The sequence below is a fragment of the Bos javanicus genome, chromosome 1 (genome assembly GCF_032452875.1).
Source record: "Bos javanicus breed banteng chromosome 1, ARS-OSU_banteng_1.0, whole genome shotgun sequence".
Taxonomy (NCBI): domain Eukaryota; kingdom Metazoa; phylum Chordata; class Mammalia; order Artiodactyla; family Bovidae; genus Bos; species Bos javanicus.
Window position 1 is genome coordinate 133,976,492 of NC_083868.1, and position 14,371 is coordinate 133,990,862.

At 47.6% G+C, this 14,371-nt stretch overlaps 1 protein-coding gene across 1 annotated transcript in view; it reads right to left on the bottom strand.

Moving 5' to 3' along the window:
• Positions 1 to 14,371, bottom strand: part of EPHB1 (EPH receptor B1) — a 466,953-nt gene that overhangs the window by 14,585 nt on the left and 437,997 nt on the right. The gene's annotated exons all lie outside the window — the stretch shown is intronic.

The window sequence follows — 14,371 nt, forward strand, 5'->3', positions numbered from 1 at the left end:
GGCCCGGCACTGAAAGATGCTGGCTCTCCCCCCTGCCCTTCTGTGCAGGTTGACATCCAGAGCTGCAGACACTTTCCTAAATGGCTACTCTTAGGTTTGTTTCCCCATCTAACCCTCCAGCCCCACCCTGGACGTTTTCAGCTTGGCTCTCTGCTTGGCCCTCAGGTCATCTGCCAGACCTCAGCCTATTTTGTTTACCAGTGTGCATGCTCAGCCACAAAGTCACGGCCGACTCCTCGGGACCCCATGGACTAGCCCTCCAGGCTCCTCTGTCCATTAGATTTCCCAGGCAAGAATATTGGAGTGGGTTGCCATTTCCTCCTGCAAGGAATCTTCCTGACTCAGGGATTGAGCCTGCATCTCCTCCATTGGAAAGCAAGTTTCTTACCACCGAGCCACCTGAGAAGCAAGGGATTGCTATCCATCCATTTGTACATGTACCCCCTCAACAGATAGGCAGTGGGCACTGCTTTGTGCCAGGCCCTTCTGAGGAGCTGGTGTCCCAGAGCTGAGCCAGCTAGGGGCCCTGCCCTCAACCTGCATGGGGCATGGGAAAGCAGACAAGAAACAGAAACTTAATATGTACTGTTAGCAAGATGGAAAGTGATGAGGGTGAGGCCGAGGGGGATACAGGGTGTGTGAGAACTGGAGGAGACTCCCTAACACAGGAAGGGGTCAGGGAAGGTGGCCAGGAACAGTCAGAGGGGCAGTTCTCTGGAGCCTTTGGCCAGATGTGGATACCGGTACTGTCCCTTTCTACCTGTGTGACTTAGGGAAAGTTACCTAACCTCTCTGTGCCTCTGTTTCTTATTGCCAAAATGGGGGTGATGATCACACTTAAATAGTCAGGTTGTCGTGAGAAAAACGGGGTTACTATCCATCCAGTGCTGGGGCAGGGCCAGGCATAGAGGGTCCATGCTATCCACTTGGTAACCAGTTAATCAGGCAGAGCATGTGGAGGAGGGAAGTCCAGGCAGAGAGGAGCACGGGCAGATGTGGGGGTAGCAGGCAGCAGAGAGGGAGGTAACTGCCCCCAGTGTAGGGTGGTCAGAGCATGGAATTCTGAAGGGGGATGTAAAGAGAGGGCAGCTCTCTCGGGCACTGATGCCACTCATGGGGGCAGAGTTCATCATTCTCCAGGGGAAAAAAAGATCCTCGTTTTTAAGTCTTCATGCCAAACACTGGACTTCATTGCCCTGGCCCCATTGAGATGCCTGGGCTCTGCCTCCATAATACATGAGGCCTACATGTCCCTCCATCCCCTTCTCATCTGCCCCCTGCCTTGACTGAAGGAGGCTATTTTTATTCTGACCATCCTCATGATCTGTTCAGATCACCAGAGATACATGTTGGACTTCAGCAAAAAATACCTTTAAAATGCATAAGTGGTTAATCTGAGCGCCAGTGAGAGAAAAAGGAACAAACTGCAAAGTGTATTTTTATCTGGTTTCCTAGCTGGGGTCTGGGAGGAATGAAGGCATTCTGGCCCCAACCTCCCCAGGCACACATCCAGCTTTCCGCAAAGAAGACAGCCCTGATTTCCCCCAGGACTGTGGCAGGCTTTTGTGGTGGGAGAGTCCTCAACTCAAATACCAGCCACGTGACAAATGCCTTGAGGGCAGGCTCGGGCTGCGGAGGCAACAGAATGCTCCGTTCTCACCATCCCCCCAAACATGGATGAATTTATTGGTTTTATCTCCTTGGTACCATGGTTGGGAAGAGAGGTGGAAAATCCAGCCAGTAAACCAGGAGTTGTCGAACACAGTGTCTGACAGCTCAGAGATCCCATGCTGTGTGGCCACACTGGGTGGGGGATATTGCCACACCCGGAGAGGACCTGGGGCTCCCCTGGAGCAGAGGGGTCTCTCAATACAATACACCTGGGTTACGTAAGGTAGGAGAGAGCAGGAATTTAATTAGTGTCAGGCTGTGTGTGTGTGAGAGAGAGGCAATGAGACTCAGAGTGAAAACTTACCAGTGTGTGTGAGAGAGTGAGAAACAGAGAATTTGGTCATGTGGGTCTGTGGATCAGTGTCAGGGCTTATCTTTTGCGCCTGTTTGTGTCAGGGAACGGGGAAGGGAGATGAAAGCGTGCTTCTCCTGAATTTCAAAGAGGCGATTTGGGAGTCTGAAGGTGTCCTCTCTGCCAAGTCTGGGGCAGACCCAGGGGCCGCTGTGACAGCTGTGGCACCTCCCTCCTGCATGTCAGCTGGCAGTGCCAGGCCCGCTGGCGAGGTGCCTCCTTGCGTTGTTGGGCCTCACTGAACACAGAGTTCATCCTGTCACCACCCTGCCTCCATCCCAGCAGGTGCCAGAGCCTTTGAGAAGAGTCACCCTGGACAGGCAGGTGACAGTTTTGTCACGAAGGCCCCCCGCCAAGAGAGCAGGGGACGCTGATCTCCAGGCCGGCAGGAGGGAAGGGGCTGGGTGGTCTCCTTCCTGGGGGTTTTAGAGTTCCCTCTCAGCTTTGCAAACATCACATCATCAGCATTGCCTTCAGATGCTCAGAGGTAATTATGATGGATTATTTAACTCATCTTCAATTACATGGAAGAAAATCTATTAATGTAGAGATGGTGACCAGCCCCACGCAGGGGATTAGGTGAAAAGGAAATGGAATGGCACCGCAGCTGCCAGTGCTTCTTCTCATGAGGAAGGTCCTTCTTCCAGAAGAGAAGTCTGGACCAGAAAGACCAAGGTCAGGGTGCCCCTGTGACGGCCAAGCGCTCTGAGGGTCCTGGTTCTTGCCAGTGGAGGCATGAGGAAGAGGCATAAGGAAGGAGTGATCTGCTCTGCTGGATGGGAGGAAGCACAAGGGACAAATTCTCAGAGGGGCAGACAACAGATGAAGTCCACGGGAAGGATTCTGCACCCTTGTGGGCCAGAGGGGCTGACACTGGGCTTGAAGAGAGCATTGTCCCCTGCACGGGTTCCTCCAAGCACCAGATGCTTCGATGTCCCCCAGGGATGCTGAAGGCACAGGTGTGCATTCTGCAGGGACCGGGGACCAGGTTCCCTAGAGCTGCTATAGGAGTCACCATTGGGACATGGTGGGAGAGAAGAGAAGAGGATGGGAAGGCAGCTCACCACCATCAGTGTACTTCATACACTGACCTTCCAGGTAAAGCGTGGCATTCTTCACAAGTGTGACACTTCTAAAAGTTTGTTTCAGAATAATCACGCCTTAACTCAGGTATGAGATCAATTACAAAGACTCTGGGTGTGTGTGTGATTTGATACACTAGGAAGTGATGTCTGGCAGCAGATTAATTTTAACTCAGCCATTCAAGGGCACCTGCTAAAAACACACAGCCACACTCTACCTCTTAGTAGAGTGATGCCAATAGGTAGATGGTTTCAGCCTAGAGGTACTGTAGTTCCTCAGGCTCAGCCAGGCTGCAATAAACATCTATACAGCACCCACTCGGCAAGCACCCTGCTGGGACCTGACAGGAAGGACACTCAGCCCCGCTCTCGGGTGACAGATATCCCCAAGGCCCCCCAGACAGCTTTCTGCCTTGCTGCAGTGACATTGGAGAGGTATAGCTCATATCTCTGGCTCTATGACCCACACGACTGTGTTTTTCAGGCTACAGTCTGAGCATAGCACTGGTTTGTCTTCCTAGCTATTCAGCGTAGAGATGCCCAGAAGGGTAATGTTTCTAGCTGTCTGGGCATTGCTACAGTACTTTTCTCCATCATCAGGTGTGAGACAAAACCTCAGTGGGGATATTACAGGAATCCAGACACTGATGAATATTGAGTATTGTCAATCATAGAATCATTAGAATCATGTGTGGGAGGAATCCCCTTAAAGTGATAGGTTTATGACTGAGACGTCATGTAGTGGCTCTGAATTTCATAATGCCCACTCTCAAACAGGTTTATAATATATAAAACATATTGTGGTTGTTTTGAAGATCCAACATGATACATATATATATGTAAACCACTCAGAATATTATTGTTACCATTAAACAAGAATTTATGGAGTGTTGTGAGTTGAGTTTGCCCCTGCCAACCCCCAAAACAATACATTCAACTTCTAAATTCCTGTATCAGTACGCGTGACCTTATTTGGAAATCTGGTCTTTGGGGATGGAACTGTAACCACAGAACCAGCTCTAATCTGGCCCTATTCTGTTTCTAACAAGATATTGAGTTGTTTTTCAGAGGCAATAGGAACAAAACTGCAAGTCATACAGCTGAAGTGTATGCAGAGAATTTATTGATCTCAAATAACACCCAGAACCAAAGTTTTTCCACGCCACAGAACCAAAGGACCAGGACATGATGGAACCTGAATGCTGAAACCCTTTCAGAAGCTAAAGGTTCACTGTCCATGAAGACCAGTTCTGCAGCTCCTTTACCATACCACAAACAGCCACACTCCAAAACCCTCTAGTCAAAACCTGCCCCACCAGTGGTCCATGTACCAACCCTCCTCCCCTAATTTGTAAAACTATGACCCAACCCTGGATCGATCAGAGAGAGAGGTCTGAGCCCTGTCTCCTGTCTCTTTGCTGGTCGACCTCATGACAAAGCTTTGCCTGTTCTCAAATGTTGCTGCTGCTGCTGCTGCTAAGTCGCTTCAGTCGTGTCCGACTCTGTGTGACCCCAAAGACGGCAGCCCACCAGGCTTCCCGTCCCGGGGATTCTCCAGGCAAGAACACTGGAGTGGGTTGCCATTTCCTTCTCCAATGCATGAAAGTGGAAAGTGAAAGGGAAGTTGCTCAATCGTGTCCAACTCTAGCGACCCCACGGACTGCAGCCTACCAGGCTCCTCCATCCATGGGATTTTCTAGGCAAAAGTACTGGAGTGGGGTGCCACTGCCTTCTCCTCTCAAATGCTAGTGCCATAGTATTGGCTTCTATGCACGTCAGCCCTTTGCTGGGTAACAGGAAGTAAAAGGTGAGGTCATACTGGATTAGAGTGGGTCCTAAATCCAGTCACTGGTGTCCTTACAGGAAGGCCATGTGAAAATACAGAGATAGAAGAGGGCATGCAAAGTGAAGACAGAGACAGCAAAGGGAGTGATGCATCTACAAGCCAAGGAATGGCAAGGGCTGACAGCAGCCACCAGAAATGAGGAGAGAGGCCTCGGTCACATTCCTCTCTGGAAGTTCTAGAGGGAAAGTGACCCAGCCAACACCTTAATTTTGGACTTTTAGCCTCCAGAACTAGGAGGGAAAAAAAATGTTTGCTGTTTCAGATCAGTACAGTAGCTCAGTGATGTCTCTTTGCAACCCCATGGACTGCAGCATGCCAGGCTTCCCTGTCCAATACCAACTCCCAGAGCTTGCTCAAACTTATGTCCATCGAGTCAGTGATGCCATCCAATCATTTCATCCTTTGTCGTCCCCTTCTCCTCCTGACTTTAATCTTTCCCAGCATCAGGGTATTTTCCAATGAGTCAGTTCTTTGCATCAGGTGGCCAAAGTATGGGAGTTTCAGCTTCAACATCAGTCCTTCTAATGAATATTCAGGACTAATTTCCTTTAGGACTGACTGGTTTGGTCTCTTTGCAGTCCAAGGGACTCTCAAGAGTCTTCCCCAATACCACAGTTCAAAAGCATCAACTCTTCTGCGCTCAGCTTTCTTTGTAGTCCAACTCTTATATCTGTACATGACTACTGGAAAAGCCATAGCTTTGACTAGACGGACCTTTATCGGGAAAGTAATGTCTCTAATTTTTAATATGCTGTCTAGGTTGGTCATAGCTTTTCTTCCAAGGAGCAAACATCTTTTAATTTAATGGCTGCAGTCACCATCTGCAGTGACTTGGGAGCCCCCAAAAATAAAAAGTCTGTCACTGTTTCCATTGTTTCTCCATCTATTTGCCATGGAGTGATGGGACCAGATGCCATGATCTTAGTTTTTTGAATGTTGAGTTTTAAGCCCAATTTTTCACTCTCCTCTTTCACTTTCATCAAAAGGCTCTTTAGTTCTTCTTCACTTTCTGCCATAAGGGTGGTGTCATCTGCATATCTGAGGTTATTGATAGTTCTCCCAGAAATCTTGATTCCAGCTTGTGCTTCATCCAGCCCATTGTTTCTCATGATGTATTCTGCATATAAGACAATATACAGCCTTGACGTACTCCTTTCCCGATTTGGAACCAGTCTGTTGTTGCATGTCCAGTTTTAACTGCTGCTTGTTGACCTGCATACAGATTTATCAGGAGGCAGGTCAAGTGGTCTGGTATTCCCATCTCTTTCAGAAGTTTCCACAGTTTATTGTGATCCACACACTCAAAGGCTTTGGCGTAGTCAGTAAAGCAGGGTAGAAGTTTTTCTGGAACTCTCATGCTTTTTTGATGATTCAAAAGATGTTAGCAATTTGATCTCTGGTTCCACTGCCTTTTCTAAATCAGCTTGAAGATCTGGAAGTTCACAGTTGACATACTGTTGAAGCCCAGCTTGGAGAAATTTGAGCATTACTTTGCTGGTGTGTGAGAGGAGTGCAACCATGTGGTAGTTTGAACATTCTTTGGCATTGCCCTTCTTTGGGACTGGAATGAAAACGGACCTTTTCCAGTCCTGTGGCATTGCTGAGCTTTCCAGATTTGCTGGCATATTGAGTGCAGCACTTTCACATCATCATCTTTTAGGATTTGAAATAGCTCAACTGGAATTCCATCACCTTCACTAGCTTTGTTCGTAGTGATGCTTCCTAAGGCCCACTTGACTTTGCATTCCAGAATATATGTCTCTAGATGAGTTATCACACCATCGTGGTTATCTAGGTCATGAAGATCTTTTCTGTATAGTTCTGTGTACTCTTGCCACCTCTTCTTAATAGCAGCCCAAGGAAATGGATACACTGAGTATATGCCATTTTATCAGGCACTAGTTAAAAATATTGCAGTTAAATTCCCAGGTCCACCATGGACTACTACTGGGCGGGTGATGGTAGTGGGATTTGGGGATGAGAGAACTTTCTAACATTAAGGTCGAAGCCCAGTAGATAAACCACAGGGCCTTCTGTAATATCTCCTCAGTGCTGTTGATCAGTCTACTTCCTGGAGGACTGCCCTTTGCCTAGCAACATGAGCGCTGTGGGGTGGGGCCTTTAAGGACAGAGCCTTGGTGCTTCCACTGATGTGGTTCTGAGGACCACAGTCAGAAGGCAGCTCTGATGATGATGGTGACGTGCCCCAGGGAGAACCCACCCTCACTCTGCTAGCAGTGTCCACAGACCCAGGCAGTCAGTTCAAGCCTGGGTAGCTGCATCTTAATTACATAGCACTAGCTGAAGGCCATGTCAATATCTTTTCCTGACATACCCAGAAAACCTAGCGTGTGCTTCTGGGATCACTCTGGGGAAGGTCATTACTATTATTATTTTAAAATGCCAATAGGTGATCCAATTTCTTCAGAATCTCTGGGGGTGGTTCCCAAAGTTTTAACATGTTTCAGGTGAGTTTTAACATGTTTCAGGTGATTCTAATGAGCAGTCATTGAGCACACGCATTGGTCTGCAGCCGTGGTTCTCAAATTTGAATGTGCATCAGAATCAGTCCTATTAAAACACACATCATACAGCCCTAACCTGGACTTTCGAATGTACTAGCTCTAGGGTTGGCCTTGAGAATTTACATTTCTAATAAATTTTCAATGTGGCTCCTACACTTTAAGAATCACTAGCATAGACCAATCAAGCATAAGTCATGGATTGAGTGAAGTCTCATCTCAAATACCAACTCTGGTCATTGTTAACAGCTGGGTTGAGAAGGATCCTAAGGCTTCATCCGGACTCAGCAAGGAAATGTGCCATGACTGCTAAGCGATGCCTGCCACAAGTGAGGGAATGGGAGCCTATATATGGCGAATATTTGCCTCACTGCCGGAACCTCAAAAGATCTTAAAATGGTGGGGGGAAAGGGCAATGAGCTGGCCTCATCAAAGTTTCCATTAAGTATTTTTAAGGCCCGAGGGAAACAGAGGGTTAACTGAGGTGAAGTTTATATCATATAGAGCAAGCAGCCCTCTGGAGTGGCAAGTGGAGCACTGCCAGCAGCAGTGACTGTCCTGAATGCGTCGTTGACCAGCCTTGATGAGGCATCTGTCCAGAAGGGGCTCCTTGCAGCCCTCAGTAGACACTTCCGACACCAGTGTCCCCGCCCTCAGGGTACATCCATGGGACACGCTCTCCTGCTCTCCAGTTCCTGTCCACTGCATTGTGCCCAGAGACCTAACATGATTCTAAGTGTTAAATTAAGAAGGTATTTTAGAATGAATGTCTCTATTTAAAGCACTCTGAAAGTACACTGACCCATTTTTCCCAACCTAATCAGCAAAGTGATGTTTCCTCCAGATAAGACCCATATCAGCCTAGAAGGAAAAGAAGTTTACGCTGAAAAGGTTATCTTTATCTTAGCGTTACCGGCTTCTAACAGCCAGTGGAAATGGCTTCTGGCTGCTGGATTGCAACTGAGTCTATATTATAAAGAGGCCGTTCCTAGTTCCCTAGGATGCCAGGAATTTGCATGAAAACACTCCATCTCTCCATCTTCTGAGAGAGTTCATCTGGCCCCACTGCTTATTTCTTTCCAGAAGCCACAATCTTGATGGTGACACTGTAATTTATTACCATGCTAAGGATTATGATGCAACATACAGAGAATTAGAACTTTAGGTGGGAAACCGGCTGCAGGAACAGGTGAGCTTTTGGAGAGGATGGTCTTATTTGTCATGCAAATGGCACACAGAACAGAGAAAAGGGCTGGGAGAAAAGACAACCCAAAGAGACACACTGCGTTGGCTGCAGACAAAATTGTTTCTAAATAGAATGTTTTTCAAAGCTTTTCTTGAAGCATTAGCTGCTCCTCCGAAATGAATGACACAATGTATTTTGTACTAGTAATAAAATATGTGATTTGAATAGCTACAAATGGAGAGATTTACAGTCGGTGGGGTCCTGGCTGCCTCTCCCCTGAGCTTTGTGAGCGTTGAAACCCTTCTGTGAGATGCTGCGAAAGGTAATTGCAGCCCAAACATCATTTTCCAGCAGCGAGAGAAAGGCCTATTTGGACATAAATTAACTAAAAATATGCGGATGATAGTGTGTGTTTCATGTGTGAAGAACAGCAAGGCCATTTGGTGACGTTTCCCAGCTGGAAAACACACACACACACACCCTGTTTTCAACCATACAGGCGTTGTTTCTCTGTACTATACTGTCAGGGTAAACAGCTGTCTTTTACTATCCACCCCCAAAATAGCCCCTGATGGCTGAGATGTGGGCATTTAGTTTATATATATATATATATATATATATATATATATATATACACACACACACACACATACACATATCACAGATTTCTCGAGTTTATAATTTAAAAGAAAGGGTAGAGAGACAAGGGCTAAAAATTCACTGGCAGCCTTCATTCACTGGACAAGCAGGGTGTCTGTACCCTCTCTGGGCAGGGGCGGTAGAGGGCAGGGGCGATAGAGGGGCAGAGAACAATACCACTTCTGCCCTGAGGAGGGCGCTTTGCGCAGAGTCCAGCAGTGGTGATCATCACGGATGGTGGGGCTTGGTCTCTCCTGGTGCAACCCCCAAGCCTGGGCCTCACTCTCAGTGCTCCTGAAAAGTCTGCCCCTAGAGAGCATTTGGATTAACTGGTCTAATCTGCTTCAGATTCTCCACACTGTGCCTACCCAGAGGCGGACTGCTGGTCACCCAGGGAGGGACCCATTACCCCTCAAGGACCTGCTGAGCAAGGATGTGTCTGCCCAGCTGTAAAACAAAAATACCACACACCCCCACACCCCGCCCCCCGCAACAAGGGGGTCGGGTGGGAGAGTGAGCTTCTTCGCCCTCCATCCAGGGATGAGCAGGGCTGAGGGGGAGGCTAGCCAGTCACCCTGATCTCTACCCTTCCCCTCGTGGGCTGATCCAGTGCGCAGGGCAGGAACTGAGCTTTTTCCTGGAGCCGCCATCATCACAGCTTCACTGCTGCCCGGCAGCCTCAGCCCCACCCTTAGAGACCACAGTTCTCTCCTTTTCTAGTCAACCTGCTTGCCTTGCCCTGGACCAGGTCTCCGTGACTCCTGTCTCTGCCAACAGGCTGTAGTGGTGCCCCACCTTTGCCCCAAGGGTCTCCCCTGTGACCTTCAGGTAACCACACTTCTCCCCTTCTAGTCCTGCCCCTGTCTGCGAGCTTCCTGCTGCTCCGAGGCGCGGCTGCACCTCGCATGGCAACCTGGCGAGGCCTCAGACAGTGAGCGGTGAGGGGACGGGCCGCAGGTCGGGCGGCTGCCCCGTCTACGCGGCCATCCTGGGACCTCTGTCCCGCTCTGGGAAGCCTGTGAGGTTTATTCCTCGACCTCACTGAGCTGACTAAGGCCTTCCATGTTTTCCTTCCTCTTCTGTAAGCATCGGCGGACGGTTGGCAACTCATTTTCACTGGTATACTCGGTCTTTTCCTTATTCACAGGGTAATATGCTGCCTCCCCAACGTCCACGAGCCACGCTTCCAGCCTCTCTTCCTGTTCCCACTCTCCAGCAGCTATTTTAAAATAATCAGTCACATTAAATAGCTGAAGTTCCCCTGGCCTTCTGAACTGCCCTTCCTTCTTGGCACGGCTTCTCCCTCAAACAATCCCAGCAGTTATAACCAAGTCACTTAACCACTCTGTCTTACCATCTCCACCTGCCAATAGGGATAATAATGCTTAATTATCTCAGAGGGGCGCAGGAGGCGCTGCTGGCTGATGCTGGCAGCCTGTGAGATGTGTGAGCGAGGCTGCTCTGCCTGCCTCCTGGTGGGAGCCTTGTTCTCCAGGCCACCTGACCTCTCTGGCAGCAGTGAAGGAGGGCAGGGCCAGCCCCAGAGACCATTCGGGGAGGCCAGCTCCTACAGAGCCCCTTCTTAATCAGGTACATGAACCAGGGGAGGCAAGGATGGGGGCCAGGGGTCCACCCTGATAGAAGGTGGAGGGAGCACTTGAAAGCGGCTTCAATTCCTAATCCCATGCTACCTTTTCCTCATAGCAGATAATGAGAAAGAAGAAGGAAAGATAAATGGGGATAAATGTCCCTGAATATGGAACATCTTGTCTATCCAGAAAGGGAAAAAAAAAATTGATTTCTGTTTCACTTTTACAGAGCATGGAGCTACTAGCTTCATCATCACCTCTAGACTGTACAAGTCCCAGTGAGTTCAGGGCTACAAAAGACCATGTGAGTCTATTGCATTTTTGATGTTTGGGGAGGCTTTGTTGAGATATAAGAATACTAAAGTGTACCTCAAAGTAAAACGAGAAAAAAAAAATACGTGTTGCTTTCTTTTTCAAATAAAGCATTAACGAGCACAGTGTACTGAGGAGCATAAACTAAGAAGATTGGTGGTGGTCCCCACATAAGGAGGGGCCTGGGGAGGCGGGAGGAACCTCACAAACTGTGGCAGGAGTACACACTGGCAAAAAAGTTTTAGGAACTGAACTTTTTTCCTACCCAAACTTGAAATATGCAGTTCTTAACATCACCATGTGGGGCAGCTGAACATCATGTGCTCAAATGCGGTACCCCGAGAAGGACACACCATCATTTATGTAACGCATAAAGCATAGCCCAGTTCTAAGCATGAGGAGAGATCAGACAAACCCCAAAAGAGGAAGCTTCTATTCAAAGTAGGGGCAGTATTCTTTAACAATGACAATATCATAAAAAACAAAGAAAGGCTGTAAAAGTGTTCCAGATTAAAAGAGACTTTATCAACATGACAATGAAATGCAATATCTGATCCTGGACTAGATCTTGTACTAGAAGGAAAAAGTGCTAAAAAGGACACTGAGGGTCAGTTAACAGTATTAGAATACAGACAGTAGATTTAATAAAAGTATTTTATCCATGTTAAATTACTGAAGTTGACAACTGTACTATTACAGTTATTAACCGAATATCCCTATTCTTAGGAAATTCAGAAATATGTACTGAAGTATGTGGGATACTTCATGGGAATAAAAACCATGATATCTGCAGCAGGCCTTCCAAGAGTTTAGAAAAAAACTTTTTGGGTGGGGAGCAGACAAATAATAAAGAAATGGGGTGAAATGATAAGAACAAGTGAAAAATCTGGGCAGAGGTTATATGGATATTATTTGTATTATTTTTGGAACTTTTCTTTAAGCTTGACATTAAAAATTAAAAATGTGCAAATTCTTTGGCTCAGCAATTATTTTTCTTGAAGTTAATTGTACAGAACTAGCTATACAGGTGGCACCCCACTCCAGTACTCTTGCCTGGAAAATCCCAGGGACGGAGGAGCCTGGTAGGCTGCAGTCCATGGGGTCCCTAAGAGTCGGATATGACTGAGTGACTTCCCTTTCACTTTTCACTTTCATGCATTGGAGAAGGAAATGGCAACCCACTCCAGTGTTCTTGCCTGGAGAATCCCAGGGACAGGGGAGCCTGGTGGGCTGCCGTCTATGGGGTCACACAGAGTCGGACACGACTGAAGTGACTTAGCAGCAGCAACTATACAGGTATGCAGAGTCATCTATATAAGAATATTCACTGAAGCACAGTTTGAAATAATACAACATCAGAAGCTGCCTAGATAGCCATCAAAGAGAGTTTGTTTAAAAAAAGGAAAGTTTGTTAGTTTCTACAGCTCATTCATACAAAGGATGCCTGAGAAAAAATCTGAGAAACCTACAGGGGTAGCAGCAACAGGTTTCCAAAAGCAGAAAGTAAGGTACTAAGCAGGGCAAAGCTCATATCTATGATACATTGTCAAGTGACAAAGCAAGGCAATGAATGGATTGGTTTGTATATTGAGACTATTTTTGAGACCATAAAAATTATAAACACACACACACATACAAGCTGGGAAGGAAACACACCAAACTATTCATGACAGACTTCTAGAGATTGGGAATCGAGAGTCTCTTTCACTTTTTACTTTAAACACAATTTTAATTTATTTTTTAAGCATTGCTTTTAAAAATAAACCATAATATTTTAAAAACACGGAATTACTAGGGACTTCTTTGGATCCCTTTGTTCAGATGAGCTGATGTTTCAAGTTGGACCCATGAGGTCCTTCTGCCTGCCTGCTCTGGGTGTGGGGGGAAGGAATGGGGTGAGGACAGACCTAAGTCTGGTAAGTGGGGCCTGTGATAACAGCCGCTAAGAACCACAGGGGGAAGGGTCAAGTCTGGGTTGGAACAGCAGGAACTGAAGAGCCCAGCTGCCTTAGGACAGCCATCGCACTCCCTGGGTCTATGGGTTTCCACTCCGCTCAACACTGACCAGTCTCCTACTTGGTATTTCAGATCTCTAGGAAGCTTGTGTGTCACTCATTAATTAATTTCTTAATTCAGACATTAATCCACAGTTACTAAGCAGCACACGAAAGCTGAGGTAAACGAGGAAGCCAGGCCAGCTGCTGGAGAGACAAATGCAGGGCTGGCTGAGACCACAAGGCCTGTGGCAGAGGCCTTGAAGGGCCACTGAGCCACCTGGAGGAGGGCACTGATGGGAAAGCAGGTATAGGCTGTGCCAGCAGTATCGAGAGCACGGTGAGAGCTAGGCTGTAGGCTGAGCTGCCCACGGTTGTTCCCAAGCTCTCATGCTCTTTCTTGGCCTTGGATTCTGCTTTCCCAACGAGGCTTGCATACAGAACTTGCTTGGGGTATGGTGGGACCCCAGCCTGATATAGACTTTAGTCAATGTTGCTTGCATCTTATCTGTTCTTTCTCTTGATTAATCTATTTTCTGATCTACTTTAGGATTTATAGTTTTCCCATTTCTTAGAAAACCAACTCCTGGAGAGCCTCACACATTCCCAGGCTCAGCTTTCTCCCAACTTGCTGGGTCTAAACCCCTGGTCTGCCTCCCTGCCTATCCTGCTGGAGCCCATAGGAGCCCAGGGCTGGGTGGTTTGGAACCACCTGGGCCTTCGCAGTAGGAAGGAGAAACACATCAGTGTCTGCACCTCTAGCCCTGAACTTGACCTTTTCTCTGTGGCCCTTAGTGGCTGTTGTCACTTGGGGCCTTCCTAATCTCACCAGAGCCTTAAAACTCTGTCTGGGATTGCAAAGCCAATTCCATTCCAAATTTTCTGTAATTGTGAGAGTCATGGGAACATTCCCTGCTGAAGTCCAAGGCTCTTTCTCTTCATAGAGTTCGGAACCCATTTTATTTGGAGCTGGTAAACTGTGAGCCCCTCCAAAACAATTCCTATTCCCACCAGATCCATAGTCTCCTGAGGCCTGGGAACCCACTGTTTTGTAGAGCCCAAAAAGTTCAGGAGACAGTCTCCAACCACAAGACAAGAGAAACTCTGGCAACTTCCTAAGACCTGTGGCCTCTGCATATGGTAAGCAGAGCCTGCTCATCTGGGCTTGGTGGACAGCT